The sequence below is a fragment of the Microcaecilia unicolor genome, chromosome 13, assembly GCF_901765095.1.
Source record: "Microcaecilia unicolor chromosome 13, aMicUni1.1, whole genome shotgun sequence".
Classification (NCBI taxonomy): domain Eukaryota; kingdom Metazoa; phylum Chordata; class Amphibia; order Gymnophiona; family Siphonopidae; genus Microcaecilia; species Microcaecilia unicolor.
The window spans coordinates 43,607,550-43,629,566 of record NC_044043.1 but is presented as its reverse complement, the minus strand read 5'-3'; the positions used below and the strand labels follow the sequence as shown (position 1 = coordinate 43,629,566).

The 22,017-nt window shown below is 42.1% G+C and overlaps 1 protein-coding gene across 5 annotated transcripts in view; it reads right to left on the bottom strand.

Moving 5' to 3' along the window:
* HNF1B (HNF1 homeobox B) overlaps window positions 1-22,017 on the bottom strand; it is a 256,081-nt gene that overhangs the window by 176,497 nt on the left and 57,567 nt on the right. For 3 of the 5 annotated variants that reach the window (XM_030186229.1, XM_030186232.1, XM_030186234.1), the window contains exon 2: window positions 1,531-1,711. The gene's annotated coding sequence lies outside the window, so the exon portion shown is untranslated. Of the gene's footprint in view, window positions 1-1,039; window positions 1,107-1,530; window positions 1,712-22,017 lie in introns of those variants that run through there. The other 2 variants (XM_030186230.1, XM_030186231.1) reach the window with 2 other exon arrangements.

Genomic DNA, 22,017 nt, shown 5'->3' with positions numbered 1-22,017 from the left:
CAAAGAATGTTGTTTAAGAAAACAGCAACATTTTAATTTTTAACGTGTTCTAGAAAAACAAAGTAACTGTTACATTTTAAAGATTGCAAGGTGCTCAATCCTTCGGCAAATGTCACTTTATACTTAAATCAGCAGAATTCTGTGCTCCAAATTTCACTTTTTACGTCCTAAGAACTATAGTGTGTTGTTTTGCAATTTATTTTCTTGAACTTTTGCGCTATTTCTTCTGATCGCCTTTAAAATAAGGATATCTGACCTACCCTAAACGCTTCGTGAAAGACCAGCATGTATATTTTTGCTTTAAAATGTGAAATCTGTGTTCCGAAATGCAGATGGCACAGATAACAAAAACGCCTTCTTTACAAAACCCGGATAATAACAAACTAAATACTTGTTACTGTCCCAAGAATTCTTGCATATTGCCTGGTAGAGCAGTCAATTCTCGTCTCCTGATAATTAACCGCAAGTATTAACTCCCAACCCCCCTCGCTCCCATCTGTCATTTGTTAGAAAGTTGGTCATTGTGATTAAAAGATATTATATCGTAAATCCAAAAATCTTTTAAAAATTCCAAACTATTCCATTAAGTGCTCTAATAGGAATATAAAAATATGATTATTTTGTTCCTTAGCGTAGTAGGAACTGAATTCATGTACAAATTTAAAGCTGCATTTTTTTTCTTTGCCTCATCTTCAAAAAACATTGCCAATCTGTTAGAATAATGTTGTCCTGGGTTAAAATTAATATCCATTTACTTGACTTAATCCATGAATTAAACAGCTCTGGAAAAGTAGATGCGAGGGGTTCCCCCCTCCCCCCCCCCCCCCAATTAGACGGAGAAAAGTAATAAATGCAAGATATTACCACCTCACGTCAACATTTGAAACAAGAGCCAGAATTAAACTGAGCGCAAATATTTGTCTATCGTTTTCTTGATGAAATTAACTCGCAACTTTCAACTGGAGCAGCTCTGATCCCTTTACTGGTAATGTAGTTATCCAAGCTTAAAGCAAGTTCAAAAGGTTTGCTAAAACAATACCCCTCCAGGAATTCCTGCATTTCTCGCTGGCATCCAGTGGGTCTTGCTTCTAACTTGTTTTCCGGATTCTAGTCCTGGATATTTATTAATGAAATAGTTCTTGCGCAGCCTCAGTTATGTAAGAACAATTGATGTCTAAATAAATATAGAGTTTAGCATGCACCTGGGGTGCAAACAAACAATACAAACTCTTGTAATGTCTTGCTTATATAACGTTTTATTATTATTTTTAATGGAAAACTGCGTCCTTAAACTCCGCATAAAGTGCAAGATCTCTTCAATAAAAATTAAATATTGACCTGGCTCTGAGTTTGAAGGTTTCCATGCTAAGCAATTTAGAAAGGAGGAAAATAAGTTGTTTTATATAGATCATTGTTTCTATTTTCAAATATTTCAATAAAAGTTTTGGAAAATCAAAACAAAAATTTGAAAGGAGAGGAAAAAAATGAGCTCAGATAGGATTGAATTAAATTCCAGCATTGTTAGCATACCAATTATTAATTCATATTCAAAATAGAGGACTGAGCCGTACTTTCCCATCTTCTTTTGTTCGTGACCCTGGATGACATCTGAGGAGCTGATAGAAAATCAAAGACCAATTTCTGACAATCACATTTTCTCTATAATCTGAGGGCTTGCTCCTTGAAGTCATTTGCCGACCAGAAGGCCAACCTAGGGATTAAAAAACATCAACAGTTACCACTGAGAGGTTAAATGATCGAATCCCAAACTGTATGCTAAGATAAGGGGAAAATCATACTAATGATCTTGCTATATAGTTTTAAGCTACTCCCTTGCATTAATTAGACTCCGGTGCCAGATGGATTCATGCTTGATGCTTTAGGCTCATAGGATATAACAACTTCGAATATTTTTGGTCAGATCATTTTTTAAAATATCTTTGAAGATACTTCAACATTGGGGGGACCCCCCACCAAAGCAAACAAATCAGGTGAGACATAGGACCTGCAGTATCTTTGTATCCCTAATAGGGTGTTCCCTTGATATGACGTCTATTATCTGAACTGGAAGACTCTTTTTCAGCAGGGTCAAAGATAAAACTCTTTCACACAGAAGCTGCATTATCAATTTTTCAATAATTCAATTTAGAAACCGAGAAGGAGGAGATAGGAATCAAAGAAAAACAATAGAAATGAAAGGATTACCAGCGTTGAACAAATAACATACATGGGATTAAGGAGCTGGTTGGCTGTCAAGCTTTATTATAATCAACTAGCAGTCAAGGTTAATCTTCTCCTAGGTCCCTTGCTCTTTCCATCATATAAAGTTTGTCGTTTTAGAAGGTCGAAAATGAAAAAGAGTGATTCTGTTAAAACGAAGAGACACAAGGAAAAATCATTGTGCGTCTTTTTTTTTTTGGGGGGGGGGGGGGAGGAGAGGAATCGATAATATTGCACCTTGAACAAGGATTTGGGGACTGGTTATCTTGTTATGAAGACACATGAGGGCACCTTGAATGTGGTGGTGCTTATTGGGGGTACAGCTAGATTTAGAAGAAATTAATTTCTATAAAGTGGACATTTGTTGGCATCCATGTTGGTACCTTTTATTGAACCAGCATCCAATCATCCAAAGAGGAATGCTATTCCTGAGCTCTACAGGCCACATGGGTCCCTTCTTCAGGCACAACTTGTCAAAGGTTCTGATTGGCTATTGCAGGTGTGTTCTTGGGAGGGAAGTACTCCTGGTTGCCATGGAAACAGGTATAAGACAACAAAGGGCCACATTGTCTAACATCTTAAATTAGTAATCTGCATATAACCAAATCTAGCATTTAGACTCTAATTTAGGCCCTTAACAAAATAGAAACAAGCCCTCAAAACAATCATCTGAGCGATTACAGGGTGCTGTTGAGCCCTAGTATACATTTAATTTTGGACACTGTATTTAAGCAGACAGTTATGGAACGCACTGCCGCGCAACTTAAAAATGATCTACGAATTAACGAACTTCCGCAAACTACTGACCCATCTCTTTAACAAGGCTTACCACAAAGATCAACCAATGTGAATATACATAAATCCTCCACAGGTATAGAAATGTCTTATAATATCTGCTTGTAATATTACTATCATGTGTTATCACTATCATGTTACCAAAGATTTTTCTGTAACACTAAATGTCCATTTTCTAATATATTTCCATTACTCATGATGTATTGTAAGCCAAAAGAGGTGGGAAAATGTGGGATACAAATGCAATAAATAAATAAAGACAGACAGACCCTTACTGAACTCTTATACAGCTTTATTTACCCTCTCTATTTAACTCTTTGGCAGCTGGAGCCTGGATCTTTTTCAGTCTGGCAAGAATTCAGTAGAAATAATGGAGGGCTGGAGGGATTATTGTCCGCTACCATCTCTAGGGCTGCTCACTCCTCTCTAAATGGGAGAAGACGACTAATGGTCTGAAAAGTTTGTATACCACATCTCTAGTTATTCTTAAAGTTAGTTCAGTAAAAAAGTAACACACACTACAAAAGAAGTAACACATGACATGTGGGTTGGGGTGGGGTGGGGGAGGGAATATTTTGGAATTATGTAACATTAATTGCATATCGTTAAAACTTTCTAATTGGTTGTAAGCTTACATGCAAGCTCATTTTCAAAGCACTTAGCCTCCCAAAGTTCCATAGAAACCTATGGAACTTAGCCTCCCAAAGTGCTTTGAAAATATGCCTCATAGGAGCAACACAAAAACACAAGAAACACTGGGTCACTTATTACTGTATTTGCAGTCATTTGTTTTAATAGATGTGGAAACTAAGGGGGGACTTTTACTAAGTAAGGTGCACTAGCGTTTTTAGCTTGTGCTAAAAAAACAGCTGGTGCTAAATGCTGAGACACCCATTATATTCCTATGGGCGTCTCAGCGTTTAGCGTCAGCTGATTTTTAGCATGAGCTAAAAACGCTAGTGCACTTTAGTAAAGGACTCCTTAAATTGGTGTGGAGGAAAAAAAAAAGGAGGAATACGACCATGGCTACCCCAAGCATTTTTTTGGGGGGGGGGGATTGAGTAGCTCCTTCCTTCTTTTTCTTCCAGCTGTATTAGAGCCAGTGCTGGGTTTCTAGTACTATGAGTCCTCATTCACAACTATCTGGGGATCCCCCACCTCCTTTTTTTCATTGCTCCACACTCCCACCATTCCTAGTCATGCACTAGGGATCTTTCCAGAACCTGTGCCTTGGGTTTTAAATCAAGCCTCCCTTAATGATGGACCATAATTCTCTACCCCCTGCCAGGAGCTGTGAGTGCTGCTTCCCAAGCATTTCCAGAGTCAGACTATGCTGGATGCAGAAGAAGACCTGATTCAAGGACCTTCTTCATGGCAGCGTACAGCACTGCCGCTGGGCCAAAGCTCTTTCTGATCACAATATATCAACGACTGATTGATCACTGAAAAATGTGCTGGTGCTGATACAGTTTAGTGGAAAAGAAGTGACTAGGATAATGAGCTAAGAACAAGAAACCAGATCCCACTTCTCTCACTGGTGCTCCTGGTGACCCGCTCTGGGGCAAGGACTAATTGTTCCACTACATGGTTTACTTGACTTGCCAAAATACACTGGAGTTATCCAAAGATGGTGGTGCACAGCACATAAGTTTACAAGAGCTCATGGATCCCCCTCTTCCGAGGTGGCCAATAGAAGGAACCTAGCTTGGTTCCAAAGCCCCGTAAATCGTATGTTGGTGCAAATGAAAGGCATCAGAATTGACACAGCTCCTAAATTTCTGCCTAAAAGGACAATCCCAGCATTCTGTGCCTGTTAAGAAATGCTCAGAGAGAAATGACCACTATCACACTTTTAAGAACAGGATCAGAAAATAATTAGTATAAAGGTAACAGTGGCGGCATCATACCATAGATTTCTAACAGGCAGCATAAGAAAAGCAACTTCATCTTGTTACCCTTTCTCACTTATTTTTGTTTTGTCCTTTTAATATGGCATAAAATGACTTACCATCCCCTAAATTGCATGAGCTATGATGGAAAACTCCAGGATGATTTTGGGGCGTGTGGCAATACAATACCTTCCTAGGACACCCCATGCCTTGAGTGGTTCTAGAGCCCTGGAACTGAGAAGGGCAAATTCTGACATTAACACCATTAGTACTAGCAAACAGAAGTGGAGCCATGTTGATGGCACGGGGGGGAGCGAAAGTGACGTGAGAGCGGACTTCCACCAGCGCTGGCGCACATTTTCAATGCCAAGACGGTCCGTGTTTCGGCTAGAACAGCCTTCTTCAGGGGTCAATCTATTGGTGTTCAGTAATACATTAATTGATTGATTTGTTCCGGCAGCATGTTTAAAAGCTTGTCAAGATATCTAAATGTTCCATCAATCAATGAATATATTACTGAACACCAATAGATTGACCCCTGAAGAAGGCTGTTCTAGCCGAAACACGGACCGTGTTGGGTCTGAATAAAGGGTTCTTTCGGAGCATCTTATCCTTGTGTGGCTGACTGATCATTTGATTTTGGGTCCTTTCCACCCCTTTACTGTTGTGTTCCGTTCCTGTGGAGAGTGTGAACCCCATTTGTCTTTGCACATTTTCAATACAACACATTGAGGAAAAAATAGGCACCGGCGCTGGCAGAACTCCATTTGGGGGAGCGGCCGCTCCCCTGGCGCCCCCCCCCCAACTATCCCCTGGCGCCCCCCCTAACTACGCCACTGCTAGGAAACAGGTTTCAAATCATTCAGCCAGCAGTTAAAATCATGAAAGTCTTTTTTAAAAATTGGATTTGTGTTTATTGATAAAGAAAGATTGTTGTGCAATGTCTTTGAAAAGATAAATGCAGGTAGATTGGGGCACTAATGCATTGGTCTTCATCAGAACCCCTTAACATCAAGAGTGTGTGAACATAATAGGACACACATATTTATTGTAGCAAGAGTAAAGCTATAAAAAAATGTAATATAGGAAGTCCAGAATTAACACCACAAGACAAGGCCGCCGAGGGGGGCAAAGTTCCCTGGGCCCGAGCCTCCAAGGGGGGCCCGGCACCGGGGTCTCTCTCCTGCTCCTGAAGGGAACCAGGTGATCACGTCCCGACAGGAGCAGGAGAGAGAAAACTGCAACGCCAGGCCCCCCTTGCATTGCCTGCCAAGCGGCTGCTGGGCCCTCAGGCCACACATGCTCGGTTTTGAAACCGAGCATGTACGACGTAAGAGAAAAGCAGCCACAGGGACAGGCAAAGCAGCAGAGGAAAGACTAGCGCTGGAGGAAGACTCCCTCTGCTGGTAGGGCCTCAGGATCCCTGCCAGCCAAGGTACTTGTGATCCTGGGGGGCCGGCAGCCCTTCCCCGGGCCCAACTCAGTCTCTCAGCGGCCCTGCCACAAGAGGAAGTGACAGAGCTAAAACAGCAAAAGATAGACACACAGATGGATGTTTATGTTTATTTGTTATTTGTTATACCGCCTTTACAACAAAAAGTCAAAACGGTGTACAAAATTTAATTAAAGTATTAAGAAAAGGAACTACAAATGCAAAAAGAAAAGAGTTCAATCATGTAAGAGCTGGACACATTCTTAAAAAAAAATAATAATAAAAGCCATTGAACTGAGCAATGTGTCAGTACCAGGATCTCGCTGCCAGGGGAATCAATTCAAAGAGACATTAAAGGCAAGGCTGAAAAAATGGGCTTTGAAATAGAGAGAGCTGTTACTATAGTTTTAAGCAATTGCTTACTGCCAGCTGGTCAAGATCTGTGACAGGTTTTCATGAAATTGAGAAGCTAAATATAATGGGTTAGTTTTCTATTTATGTTATGCATATAGGGGAAAATTCTGTATACGGCATCGAACATTAGGCACAATGTGAAAATGTGTCCTAACGGATGCAAGGCGCTGAAATGGGGCAGAAACGGCAGATCCCTACGAAAACACACATGCACCCAAGGGGTCCTTTTACTAAGCTGCAGTAAAAGGGGGCCTGCGCTAGCATCAGCGCGTGTTTTTGGCATGCGCTGAGATCCCATTTTACTGCAGTGGGTAAAAGGCTGTCTTTTTTCACAAAAAGAAATGGCCGTGTGGTAAGTGAACCGCTTAACCACTTGCCGCGTGGCGGGCTCCCGCACTAACCCAGTGGTGACCAGGCAGCGTGCGGCACTGCCCGATTACTGCTGGGTAAGCACCAGCGCTATATAAATTGAAAATATTTTTGTAGCTCCAGAGACGACGCACGTTGGGGGTGGAAACTGCCGGTGGGTCCCTGCAGTAACCTGACAATAGTTCTGGATTGATGTATGACAAGCCTGTTACCACGTGAAAACCCTTTAGTAAAAGTGTTTCCACGTGGGGAGGTGCATGGGCAGGTCAGGGGTGTTTCCTTATATGCATGCAGTGTTATAGGATAGTGTAAATCTGTGCACAGGGATTTGCAGCTGGTTTCAGTTGGTGTAACTCCTCACACCCAAAGTTGAACACGGATCCTGGCACTAAGTGCTATTCTATAAAAAGCAGAAATCCCAGGACGTCCATTATAGAATACCGTTCAGCAGTGATTTTTTTCAGCACCGAATTTTGAGCGTCATTGACTGAATCCAGCCCATAATGGATCCATGATAACAGACACAAAGTGGGGGAGTGAATGAGCAGAGACCTGATACTTGTGAGCAGTAACACCAATGGTTGAGGCCTTGACTGCTTCTCAGAAGTTTCAACGTTTCAGACATCTTAATTCTGTCCATCGTACCATTTGGAGGGGATAAAAAAAAATCCTGTACTGCAGACTTTTCATTCCACTGGATTTTTTCTGCAATATTCTTAGCAAAAAAGGAAATTGAACCAACCCCTGCCCTTTCTCTTTCCCCCGCCCCCCAGAAAGTGATGTTGTGCTAAGAAATAGAAAGATTAAGCAAGCTCCGGCTTAGCCTTTGCCCCTGCTTTCATGGTGATGCATGTCCAATGATGTTCTCTGTCACAGACGGTAATCTGGACCTTGACCCTGTTTCCACACATCTCAAGTCATCTGCTAATTAAGTGGATACAGATTTTCTGGTCCATCTCTCTCACCCCTCTGTGTGTCACTGCCTGATGCTGTGATTGGCCTCTTCCCATCACTGTCCCTCACACCTCATTAATTCCACGCAGTAGAGGATGATCCCGAGTTCTGATCCTCTGAAAAAGTAATTCAATACTTTCCCCGAAGATCCTGTCCCAGGAACTCTCTCAGCAGTGATCTGTTCCATGGCGTGAGATTGCAGGAAGAAAGGCCAAGAAAACAAGCTGCAGGTGGCACTTTCCTTTGCATCAAGCTATTACGTTGGTGACTGGCCTAGTTGGAGAGGTCTGTTCCCTTCATCAGGCCCCCCGTGGAGTCTCGAGAACAGAAGGGGGCAGACAGGCCCAATGTCAGCAGCTACTGGAAGCTAAGACAGCCATGCTAGGGAAACACATGGACAATTCAATCAGCTATTCCAGTGTTTCCCAAGTCGGTCCCCTTGCCTGTCAGGTTTTCAGGATATCCACAATGAATATGCATGAAAGAGATTTGCATGCAATGGAGACTGTGTATGCAAATTAATCTCATGCATATTCATTGAAAACCTGACTGGCAAGTGGGTACTCCAGGACTAACTTGGGAAACACTGGGCTATTCGAAAGAAGTTCAGATTTCACTGCTTTCTTCACACTTTCGTTTATTTTCTGAACAAATTATTAATACTTTTGAAAACTCCTTCCATTTAGTCTCTCCCATGCATATCAATGTGTGTATTCCGGGGTGCTACTGTGCTCCTCTTTATCTGAATGAGGATTCAGATCAGTAATAGATAAATTATTAATGTAATATGAAGAACTAAATAATTGATAACAGTAGGACTTTTTAATGATAGATATGACCATTAAACAAGTCATAACGTGTTCTTCCCCAGAAGGGTGATTATATAAGGAATACATTATTGAAGGGGGGAGGGGGTAGAGAGAAAAGAAAGGGGACCTGAAATCAAGGCCAAGGAAAGAAACTGGGGGAACCAAGAAGCAGACATTAATATTTCAAAGAATCTACCTAGTACTGATGCTGTACAATCTTCAATATATTAATTTACCTATTACCTGGCTGTATAGCATCTTCTGTTGGTCTTATTCCTAGGTTTCTTTCCTTCACTCTCCAGTACATGTGCTCTTTAGGATCGAGGGAAACCTGGATAATATTATGACCTAGCACAATCATAATATGATACCTGGAGGTCCCTCTGTTGTTTCTCACTTTGGATAAGTCAGCATGGAGTATCTGCAGGCACATGCCCCCTAATTCTATGTGCATGCAAATGTGGACACACAGCCAATCTGTGAGGGCAATTTAAATGAATAATGAGCTAATGAGTGCCTATAATTGGCTTTTTAACAAGCAATTATTGGCACTCATTAGATTTAATAGGAACTTGCATGCGCAAATTTAGGCACAGGATCTGCGCCTACATTTTATGCGTGAGTAAAAAAAAAGGGCCACAGAAATTGGAGAGTCATGGGTGGAATGGAGGCATTCCTAGGATTTACAAGTATTGTTATAGAATACGAGCAATACTCGCCCAATTTAGGCGTGTACATTTGCATTATGTTTCAGTTGTTGCAAATGGCTACGCCTAAAATTAGGTGTGAGCCCTAGGAGTTAGCACTATTCCATAAACAATGCCTAACTTTAAGCATGGCTTATAGAACTGTGATGTCAAACAGCAGTAAAAAAAAAAAACCCACTTTGCCTGATATTTAAAACCATTTAACCAGCTAGGAATGGCTCCTGGCCGGTTAAATGGCACTTAACCGGCTATTCGGCGATATTCAGTGGGAGATCGCCAGTTATTATCTCTTGCTGAATATTGCTAGATAGCGCTTAGCACAGTGGTTCCCAAACCTGGTCTTGGTGACACCCCAGTCAGTCGGGTTTTCAGGATACCCATGATGAGTATTCATGAGATAGATTTGCACGCAGTGGCGGCAGCGCATGCAAATCTCTCTCCTGAATATTCTGAAAACCTGTCTGATATAGGGTGCCACCTGGACCAGGTTTGGGAACCACTGGCTTAGCATATAACCAGTTATATCACACGATATAACTGGCTACAGTGGTGTTCCTAGGCTGGCTGACACCCGGGGTGGATCACTGATGCGCCCCCCCCCCCGGGTGCAGCGTGGCCCTCCCTGGCAAAATTATACCCCCCGGGTGCAGCATGACCCCCCCCCCAGCGAAATTACACCCCCCGGGTGCATTTTTACCTGCTGGGGGGGTGCCCCGCGCCTGTCGGCTCCGAGTCCGCTCATTCCCTGCTGCTCCCTCTGCCCCAGAACAGGAAGTAACCTGTTCCACGCAGAGGGAGCAGCAGGGAGGGAACGAGTGGACTCGGCCAACAGGCGCACGGCACCCCCCCCCAGCGGCGTGCACCCGGGGTGGACCGCCCCCACTGCCCCCCCCCCCTTGGTAGTCCACTGACTGGCTACCTGCTAATATTCAGCGCATCGCTGGCTAAGTTTGGTGGCCAAATTCGGCCTATCTTTGGCCAGTTTCAACAACCAGCTAGCACTGAATATCAGCTTGGCCAGTTAAGTTGAAGCCAGCCAAAAAACACCTGGATATTCTGTGCCAGATATCCAGACTACAGCAATAAGGAAATGGTAGGTAAAGAAGTCAGTGACTCTGGAATGGAAAATCTAAGTACCTGAACTTAATAACTAATTCAGGGAAGTGGTAATCAATAGAAATAAAACAAAATAAAACATGGCAAAGAAAATAAGATGATATAAGGGAAGTGGTAGAAATGGTACAGTATGGGGTTAAGAAGAATCTCCTGGCATCTTTTCATTGTCATCTTTATCACCGAATCAGGTCATTCTACTTTTATTGAAACATGTTAGATTATTTCCTTCTTGTATGTTCACAGCTTCAGTGCAGAGCACGTGAAGAATCCAGCAGCCAGGCATTGCACTGGGAGCTCTTAACTTTCAGTGAATTTGTTCAACAGAGGGGCTGCCATTTCAAGTCGTTCTCCTCCCATCTTCTCCTTCATGTTATATAGAAACAGGAAGAACAAGTTATAACAAGTTATAAAATATAAAAAATAAACTGCTCATGGAGATTGTAATAAGGTCATTCCAGTTAGCAAAATATGAGTCATTTTGTTCCTTTGCAATGTAGCTCTCAGCTCATTCTCCTGTGGGACTGACATCCTCATTGGAAGAATCATGCCGTTCATCTCCATAGGCAGCAGAATGGGATGGACCACTGGGACCATGGCCTCATCAAAATATTGCCCAGCACAATATGTGGAGTGGTAGACTTAGGAGTAATGTCAGGAAATTGTTTTTCAAGGAGAGGGTGGTCGATGCCTGGAATGGCCTCCCAAAGGAGGTTGTAGACACAAAAATGGTGACGGAATTCAAAAAGGCATGGGATGAACACAGAGCATCTCTAATTAGAAAATAAAACTTAAATAGCTGCATATGTGTTGATGTGTTGAGGGGCACTTAGATGGCAACTCCGGCTGTGAAGAACTAAGGCTGGTGCCGGACAGACTTATATGGTCTGTGTCCCACATACAGCAATCTGGTTTAGGAGGAGCTGGCGAGGCTTCGATGGCAACTCCGGTAGTTGGAATGTGAGGACATTGCCAGGCAGACTTTTATGTATGTGTCCCGCAAATGACAAGATGGATTCGGATAGGCTGGAGTGGGGTTTGACAGCAACTTCAGCAGTTGGACAGTGCCAGGCGGACTTCTACGGTCGATGTCCCAGAAATGTCAAAGAAAGACCATGATCAAGTAGTTTATATCACATTCATTGTTGGTTTAATCATGAATTGACAATGATTGTGACTTTTGGGCAGACTGGATGGACCATTCAGGTCTTTGTCTGCCATCAGTTACTCATGTAACATCAGCACTCAAGAGCTTTGGGCTGGGGCTGGAGATTGATTTGTTTGGCTTCTCCAAACAAAAAGATATTCCACTACCCCTGACTTCCATTGATTTCAATGGCACCCCCTCCTAACCACACCATTCACCTCCACTGACCTCAATTGTATCACCTCTAAATACCAGACTCAGGTCAGTTGAGAAGCATCTATGCATGAAAATAGTGGCAATTATGTGTGGAGATTGGCTACACATGTAAATGGCGATTTCAGAAAGCTGCCATCTACATGGGGAGATGGCAGAGACACTGAGAGCTGGATTCTATAAATGACACTCCAAAATCAGTGCTATTCTGTAAAGGGTGAATGGCATTAATAGAACAGCGCTTAAGCATGGATCTTGCGCCTAACTATGGGCGCCAAACTTACATCTGCTGAAACCTGATATAAATACTGGCACCCAAGTTAGGCGCACTGACCCAGCAAATTTTCAGAACGCTCCTGACATGGTCCTTCTATGGCCACACCCTCTTTGAGATATGCACTATGGGAGTTAGGCGCATTACCTTATAGAATATCACACAGCCGGATGTGCACACAAATCCTAATTGGTGCCAATTAACATCAATATATTATTGTTAGCACCCAATTATTGCTGTTAATTGGCTCACTAATCAATTAAATTGTGTGCACATCTCATGATCGCTCCCCACTTTTGGCATGCAAATTTGGGGACCTTTGTAGGATCTGGGGGGGGTGAGGTTCTAAGGGGGTGCATCATAGGTGTAGTTTGGGCATAAAACTATCCCCCAAATTCTATCAAAAGCGCTAAAATATTTTCATGCAAATTTAGGCACATGCTCAATTTGTACACAGTATTTAATTGAATATCATGCAAATTAGCACCATTAAGTGGCTTTTTAACAAGCAATTATGGCACTAATTACGTTTTATTGAAATGTATGTGTGTAAATTTAGGTGCAGGATCCACGCCTAACTTTTACACACAAGTCAAAAAAAAGTGTGGAAATGGGAGAGTCATAGGTAGATTAAAGGCGCTCCTTTAAGTTATGCACGTAGTGAAAGAATCAGGGAATAAGAGCATCCGTGCCTACATTTATGCACGGATATTTGCACCACATATTATTTGGTGCAAATAGCCATGCCTAAGGTTAGGCACCAATCCTGGGAGTATGCGCTATTCTATAAACCGCCCCTAACTTTAAGTACATTTTATAGAATAGTGCTTTTTTTGGTGCTTTTTGGCACTAGATATAGAATTTACCCCTATACGTGCACTTTCCGTTGGATTCACTATGTGCCATATGCATCTGCTGTGAAAGGAACACAGCTTAAAGTGCTAGTTTTGGCCAGGACTTTGGATGATGAATTGAAGAGGTTAATCCCTTTATCCTCCATGTATTATTGCTTAATGTGGGATAGCGTATTTGAACTTTTTTAACTGCCTATCTGGAAAAAACAATAAAGCGGTTTACAATTACCCATACTACAGTGGCAATTGCATGTCTAAAGATGCAACATGCAATACTTTCAGAGAGAAAAGCCCAGCAAAGCAGTTTACAAATACATGTATTTATTTATCTTGGATTTTGCTCACACCTTTTTCAGTAGTAGCTGAAGGTGAGTTACATTCAGGTGCACTGGGTATTTCCCTGTTCCTGGAGGGCTGACAATCTAATTTTGTACCTGAGGCAACAGAAGGTTAAGTGACTTGCCCAAGATCACAAGGAGCAGCAGCGGGAACCATCCATCTCTCTGGCTACCGCTGGATGTCAAGACCAGTGCTCTAACCACTAGGCCACTCCCCTACTCAACAAGCAATACTAGAATGACAACAACCTACATAAAAATGCAATGTGCAACATTTTAAGTAGAAAAGGTAAAGGAATGAAGGTCAAGAAAGTCTCCAGAGCAGCGAGACTGCACCCACTGCCCTCATCCCAACTGTCCGTAAGGCTGTTCTAAGAGCAAGGTCTATAGGCCCTCTTTAAAGTTCAATAGAGATGCTATCTCCCTTAGATGGGGGGGGGGGGGTGGCAAGAAATTGCACAGAATGGGGGCTTGGTAAAAAAAGAAAAAAAAGTGGTCTGATGAGTAATTTCCAGTCAAGCTTACACAAGAGAAGGGAGGGTAAGTGGATGACCGTTCTGGAAATGGAGGGAATAGCGAGAGTCAGAGAATATAACCAGAGCTACAGGATAACATGGTATAGAGGGTTTTCTGTGTAAAAGTGTTAAGATTTTAAACGGGATCCTAGATGAAATGAAAAGTCAATGCTCAACATAAAAAAGGAGAGAGACATGAGTACATTTCAATGCATGGTGTAACAGTTTTACTGCTGTATTTTGGATTGTCTGTAACCTTTTAACTGAAGCCTGCTTAAGAACACCGCATAATGAATTATGATGTTAAGATATTCAATGCGACTAAGGATTAGCACATGTGTTAATGTGTGAAGAACTTAAGTGATTAAATAGAATGTATCTAATAGAAGGCCAGGAAGCTGGAGAGGTGTAGCTCAAAAGTCAATCCAGAGTCAAAATGACTACCTAAAGTCACTAAAGAATTGATCAGTGAAATAGCGTGACTTTGAAAGTATGGGGTTAATCAAGGTGCTGAAGATCTCTCTGCAAGCCACATGATTCAATTAGGGAGGCCAAGGGGCTTAAGAGAATGTTGATGAAGAGACAATTGACAATTGAGTCTTGGACCTTTACAAGTCAAAGTCAAGGAAGGTGGAGAGGGGAGTGTGTCAGTAACAACCCGATAATTGTGTCTTGCTAAAAAGGATGCGAATCAGTCCAAAATCTTACCACTGATGCCTATTGATGTTCTAATCAAATTAGGTCATGCACAATACAAGCCTTCACATACTTTTACAGTAGGCATGGTCAGGGGAGGAGTTAGGGCACAGTGTGGGCGGAGTCTCAATTTATGCATGGGCATGTGTGTAAAGTATGCACTAGCATTTACGCCTGCTCTTGAGCAGTCATAATGTCTGTGCCATCAGTGTAGTACTATTGTTGTCTATGGAGCAACTATATGTGTCTTATAAAATGGTGCCAAAATAGGCATCTTCCTGCTTACTTAGCCTAGGCACTCTGTTATAAAATTAACCCCATTACAAGGGCAATTCTATACAGGGAAGCCTATTTGGAGCCTATTCTATAAAGAAAAATAGGTGCCTACTTTCTTTTATAGACTACTAGTGTAACTGTGTGTGTGTGTGTGTGTGTGTGTATATATATATATATATATATATATATATATATATATATATATGTTATTCACCTAATTCTATAAAAGTCACCAAACATTGCATGTGGAAATTTGGGCACATGTCCAATTTGCATGTGCAATTTAATTAAATAATGAGCTAATTCACACCAATAATTGGCTTTTTAACAAGAAATTATTGGCACTAACTAGATTTAATTGGAATTTACTTGTGTAAATTTAGGCACGGGATCCGCGTCTACATTTCACTAGTGAGTAAAAAAAAAAAGAGGCACAGAAATTGCTATAGAATAAGGGGGGATACACACCCAATTTAGGTGAATACATTTGCACCATGTTTCAGTTGGTGCAAATGGCCACATCTGAAAGGCGAGATTCCCGAGATTAAGCTCTATTCTATAAACCGTGCCTAACTTTTTCACCTCTATGTGTTTAGGCATAAGCACTTATGAAAGTCATAGAGTTGGTGAAAATGCTTAAGCCTAGATTGGAAAGATATGCACAGAAATAGAACGCTATAATTACTGTAAAATGCGTGCTCCATCCATGTGAACATCCACCTGCCAACTAAGCACTATTGAAAATATGTGCATACTCACTGAACAGTACAAAAAGATGTGGCATCCCAAATTTCTTAAGGGGGTTTACATATTAACTCAATATAAAATATACAATAGAACCCACCAATCTACTCTTGACTTTTAGTGGATTTATAAAGGGGATGGGAGGACAGTAACTAGGAAAAACATTTGAATTTTAAAGAACAGCAATGGATATATTATTTAGATTCTATGACATCGAAGGGCCTAAATGAAGAACTTGAATGGATGATGTTGATATAATGTGATTCGGTGATGTATGATCAACTGACTGTTAAAAGGCTAGTGTTTGAAGAATACTTTTTATATTTATTTATAATCTTTCAATTTACAAGGGTCACTTGCAAACAGTAATACAGAGATGACTGTAGTCTAGTACAATCAGTGTGTTTTTTCTAGCGAAAAAGGTGCTGGTACTCAAATGCCAGGCCACCCTTCAGGGGTGAGTGATCACTGAAGGACTCACCCTACAATAGCCAGGCCCCCCTCCCCCGCCAAACACACACAATAGCCAGGCCCCCTGCAACCAGTCACAAAATCTATGACAAGGCAGAGTTCATGTGTAGAGCCTGAACTGTTTCATTAAAACTTGGGGACCATGGTTCAATTTTAGCAAACAATGGAAAAAGTGCCAGTACTCAGTACCCCCAAATACCCCCTCAAAAAAAGCCCGAGTACAATACATAAAAAGAAAAAGACATAAAAACAAGAATATGTTTTATCCATAGTCAATCACTTTCTTAGACCACAAAAAGAAGAAAAAAGCAGTGGGGGGGGGGGGGGAAGCTTTATAAATGAGGAGATATTTAGATAATAACATCAATTTAAGTGTTTGAAGAATACTGCCGCCATGTTGAATTGAAAGAGTTGAATGAGAAGTTTTGAAGTGGGAATAAGAGGTATGGAAAGTCTGACTATGATTTAAATTGTGCATTAAAGATGAGATTTAGTAAATGGCAGCCAAATTTGAGTGCTGAAAAAAATGCGCACTGAGCGCTATTCTATAAATGGTGCTCCAAGTTTGGGTGCCGTTTATAGAATAGTGAGTAGTGCCAGAATCCGCACCCAACTTTGGGTGCAAGAATTTACACCAACTGAAACCTGGTGTAAATCTTTGCATTTAAATTAAGAACAGATCCCCAAATTCTAGAAAACTGCGCATATCTTTAGTGAACACCCCTGACCCACCCATGCCCCTCCCGTGGCCATGCCTCCTTTTCAGTTATACACTAAGAGGGTCTTTTATGACATGGTGTAAGCCCAACATGGGCTTACTGCTCGCTAATCTGGAACTACCACTGGCCCAACGTGGCTGCCGGTGGTAGTGCGCCATTTCTGGTGCTCCGTAGATGTATTTTGTTAAGTGAAGCCTTTCAGAGATTGCATTCCAGAGTGTGGGGGCTGCTCTGGAGAAAGCTCGCTTGCGGGTATCATATCGTGTGATGTCTTTTGGAGAGGGTGTGTTTAGGGATACACCTTTGGAGGACCTTAGTATCCTTGGAAGTATGTAGAGGGTCATCCTGTTCTTCAAGTACTCGGGGCCATTTCCATTAAAGGCTTCTAGCGGCAGCCTCACGTGACTTCAAGTCTTGAGAGGGCGCCCTTGTAAGTCTCGGCATCCATTTTAAAGACAATGCGGGTGGTGGGCAGGAAAGACTGGGGATCTTTCCTGCCCGGGCCCTGAAGAATAGATTACACAACCAGGGTGACTTCCTGCGTTTAGGTACGTGCTGGGACTGTGCGGCTTGGGGGCTGGGGGGAGCGGGGAGGAGGCCTGGAGTAGGTGGGGTGGGGACCGTAGGGAGGATTCTCAACAAAATATTTTCAAACATGCCGACTTGTGCATACGGATGTGTACAGAGGAAGTATAATAACGGAATAAATTTTCACCGGGGGAGCGAGGAGGAGGTCTCAAATAGGTGAGGTGAGGTGAGGACCGTGGACTGGATACTGTAAAAAAAAATGTTGCATTTTCAAACATGCTGGCTTGTGCACACACACACAGAGGAAGTGTAATAAGGGAATAACTTTTCATAGGTAGAATAGTAATTTGTTATAAATCGTAATCAGTGTGTCATTTGGAGGGGCTGGTTATAGGGACACCCTAACTCTTATATTGGTGCAGATATTTTTTTTTCACCTGGTAAAGGGCTTTTAAAACAGACATCATGTTATGAGAATCAGGTGCTCAACGTTCAGAGTTTCTATCTATTTATTTACTTATTTATGGCTTCTTATCCCACATTAAACATGAATTAGATTGGAACCTGGGAGCATTTAATTTTTTTTTCTTGGTGAGAGTAATGTATTTCCCCCTCCCAGGCTCTCTCCTCAGGTATAGCCAGCTCTGCAATTTTTTGGGGGGGGTGCAGAGGTGGACCAGGGAGAGAGCCTGTTGTTAAAAATTTACCAGCACACCACTGGATGTGAGGACCATTTCTGTTCCATAACTGGGACTGAATCCAGATCGACATGAATCTAGCCATTTTCTCTCTTCTAGCCAATTATTGAGTTGAACACAGACTGTTTGCTCTATAAGTTTCCCTAGAAATGGGATGTTGGATACTAGCCGGTAACTTTCAAGTTTGTCATGGTCAAGGTTGTTTTAAACATTGTATTATTTAAATACTATATTTTCCAAATATGTTCAGAATGGCCACTCTAGCAATCTGTTCCCATTATTTTTAGTTAAATTTGTATGTATTTATTTATCTATCACAGAAGGTCTATAGAGCTCTGTGCATTTCCAGATCTGACATGACATAATTTTGCACTCTGCCAGGGATAGTACTGACATTCATGCAGCCCTCTGAATATACAAGTTACCCAACCCTGTGTTAATGCCTTGCTGCCTACTTCCATTGGAGATCTGCTGATATATAGTTGCACACACATAAAGACTAACACCAATTGCACATACTGTAGCAGGACTTGCTTATCCACTCCTACCCTAGCTGAGGTTATATTCATGTACTGTTCTGTCTTCACATGCAACGTTCTTTAAATTAATCCCCTTATTTTCTAACTCTTGTTACTCTATTTTATCTCTCTATATATTCCATATGAAAAAGTCCATAGTCTGCTATTGAGACAGGCATGGGAAGCAACTGCTTGCCCTGGGATTTGTAGTATGGAATGTTGCTGCTCTTTGAGATTCTGCATGGAATCTTGTCACTTTTTAGGATTCCAGAATCTTGCTATTCTTTGGGGTTCTAAGTGGAATGTTGCCACAATTTGAGTTTCTGCCAGGTCCTTGTGACCTGGCTTGGCCACTGTTTGGAAAACAGGATACTGGGCTAGATGGACCATTGGTCTGACCCAGTATCGCTACTCTTATGTTCTTATGTTTTCACCCTATGCTGTCTATTAAAATGTTTTATTGTGTATTGTGTTGACACTGTAATGTAGCATACTTGTCTATTACCTATGCTTGACTTATTCTTTTTGTGCACTGCCTTGAGTGAATTTCTTCAAAAAGGCAGTAAATAACTTCTAATAAATAAATAAGATTAATCCTCTTGCTAAAAAGAACAAAAAGTCAGTATTAAGAGGTTTCTACTATAGGAATTTTCTTCTTTAATATGTTTATACCATTTCATTTGCTTTTTGTATGCCTGGATCCACGACACAGAATGACCTTCTACTCACTAGAACACTATTAAACTCCTCTGGGGCTCACTGGCACACGGCTTTCCTTTGCTCTCCATTGAAGAGGTGACGTAATGTTTTGAAGCCCCATTGGTTAACGCCATTGTTAAACATGACCTATGTTTGATCCCAAGTTCAGCTGTAGGGAAACTGTGGTTTTGAGGCTGGATCAGACATGAAAGAGGGCGCTGACAGTGTTGGCAAGGAATTAGTCAACAGGTAGTATGGGGAGTGCCATGTGTGCCTGTCCTAACTGAATTCTAAGCTCAGTACTGACAGTGTGTGGCAACTGGACTAGGAAAGAGCAAACAGTGATTTTAGGAATCAGAAAGCTTCAGGCACGTTACAGCAGCACGTACGCTTAATTCCTGGTAATACACACTAGTGCAGCACAGTCACACTACAGCTGCAGGACAGAGGCAGCCAGGATAGCCAAATGCAATGCTTTGTCCCTTGGAAACAGATCTAAATTATGGAAGAATTATTTGTATTTAACCATTGTTTTCCTTCGTTAAGGGCAGAGCGCACCATGCTTGTTTTAAATCTGAATGTCAGCAAGGGTGGGAAGCTATTTCACTTGCTCTGGTTTTGATTCACAAAGGCTGAAATGATTTTTTGAGAAATTGGAAAGCATATACTACACAACAGAACATGTCCCCTTCCTCAGCTGGTAGTGTGTGTGGTGATGGTGTGTGGGAGAAGGGGTTTTTGGCATATGTGTTGAGGGGGTTGAGTTATGTGTTTGCACATGTGGAAGTAAGTGCACGTGTATGCATGCGGGTGAGTGTATGTGTGTACAGGGCTGGTGCTAGACAAGATGGGGCCCATGGCAGATACTAGGGAGGGGTCCCCAAAGCTTGCTTGCAGATTATCCCTCTTTCAACTTTAGGCAGGTTTAGTGACATGGGGGCCCAGGGCTATTGTCCTGTTTTCCATCCCTAATGCTGGCCCTGTGTGTGTACACATGTGGGAAGTGAGTACACGTGTATGCATTGGAGTGAGTATGTGTATTTACATGTGGGAAGTGAGTACACATTTATACATGAGGGGTGTGTATACATGTGGGACATGAGTACACATGTATTCATGGGATGAGTGTATGTGTATGCACATGTGGGAAGTGAGTACACGAGTATGCATGGGGTGAGTATATATGTGCACATGTGAGAGGTGAATACGCATGTACTTATGAGAATGAGTGTCTATGATTGCACATGTGAGAAGTGAGTTCACATATATTCATGGAGGGTGAGTGTCTGGTTTCCACATGTGGGAAGTGAAGACACGCGTATTAATGGGGGTGAGTGTCTTTGTGTGCAGATGTGGGAAGTGAATACACGTGTATTTATGGGGGTGAGTGTCTTTGTGTGCAGATGTGGGAAGTGAATATATGTGTATTCATGGGGTGGGGGGTGAGTGTCTTTGTGTGCAGATGTGGGAAGTGAATACACGTGTATTCATGGGGGTGAGTGTCTTTGTGTGCAGATGTGAGAAGTGAATACATATGTATTCATGGGGGGTGAGTGTCTTTGTGTGCAGATGTGGGAAGTGAATACACGTGTATTCATGGGGGGTGAGTGTGTTTGTGTGCAGATGTGAAAAGTGAATACACGTGTATTCATGGGGGGTGAGTGTCTGTGTGCAGATGTGGGAAGTGAATACACGTGTATTCATGGGGGGGCGAGTGTCTTTGTGTGCATATGTGGGAAGTGAATACACGTGTATTCATGGGGGGTGAGTGTGTTTGTGTGCAGATGTGAGAAGTGAATACACGTGTATTCATGGGGGGTGAGTGTCTGTGTGCAGATGTGGGAAGTGAATACTCGTGTATTCATGGGGGGGGTGAGTGTCTTTGTGTGCAGATGTGAGAAGTGAATACACATGTATTCATGGGGGGTGAGTGTCTTTGTGTGCAGATGTGGGAAGTGAATACACATGTATTCATGGGGGGTGAGTGTGTTTGTGTGCAGATGTGGGAAGTGAGTTCACATATATTCATGGAGGGTGAGTGTCTGGTTTCCACATGTGGGAAGTGAATACACGCGTATTAATGGGGGTGAGTGTCTTTGTGTGCAGATGTGGGAAGTGAATACACGTGTATTTATGGGGGTGAGTGTCTTTGTGTGCAGATGTGGGAAGTGAATACACGTGTATTCATGGGGGTGAGTGTGTATGCACATATGGGTACCATGGTTTAGCCACAGATCAACACTTACCTTAGGCTATGGGTGGGCCTGTGCCCAATGTTATTTTTAAACAGGCTCCTCTCTCGTCTTGCTTTTCAAAAGACAGAAAAATCACACCTTCATTGAGGGGTTTTCCATAACCACTCATCACATACTATTCTTAGGAAGGAGAGGAGGTTCCCAGATTGACTTCCTCTGACTCTCTGTACTCTGAGATAATTAATACAACCTTTCTCACCCTTTGTAAACCATTTAAAGCTCTTTTTGTTGAAATGAAAAATTGTCCTGTTTGAAGTTCCTAGTTGTCAGCAGTGCTGAAAATGCGACATTTATATTCATTTCCCACTCCTTTCTTGCTATTAAACTGTTTACATTCCCAAATACTATGTGCAACTCACAAAGACACCAA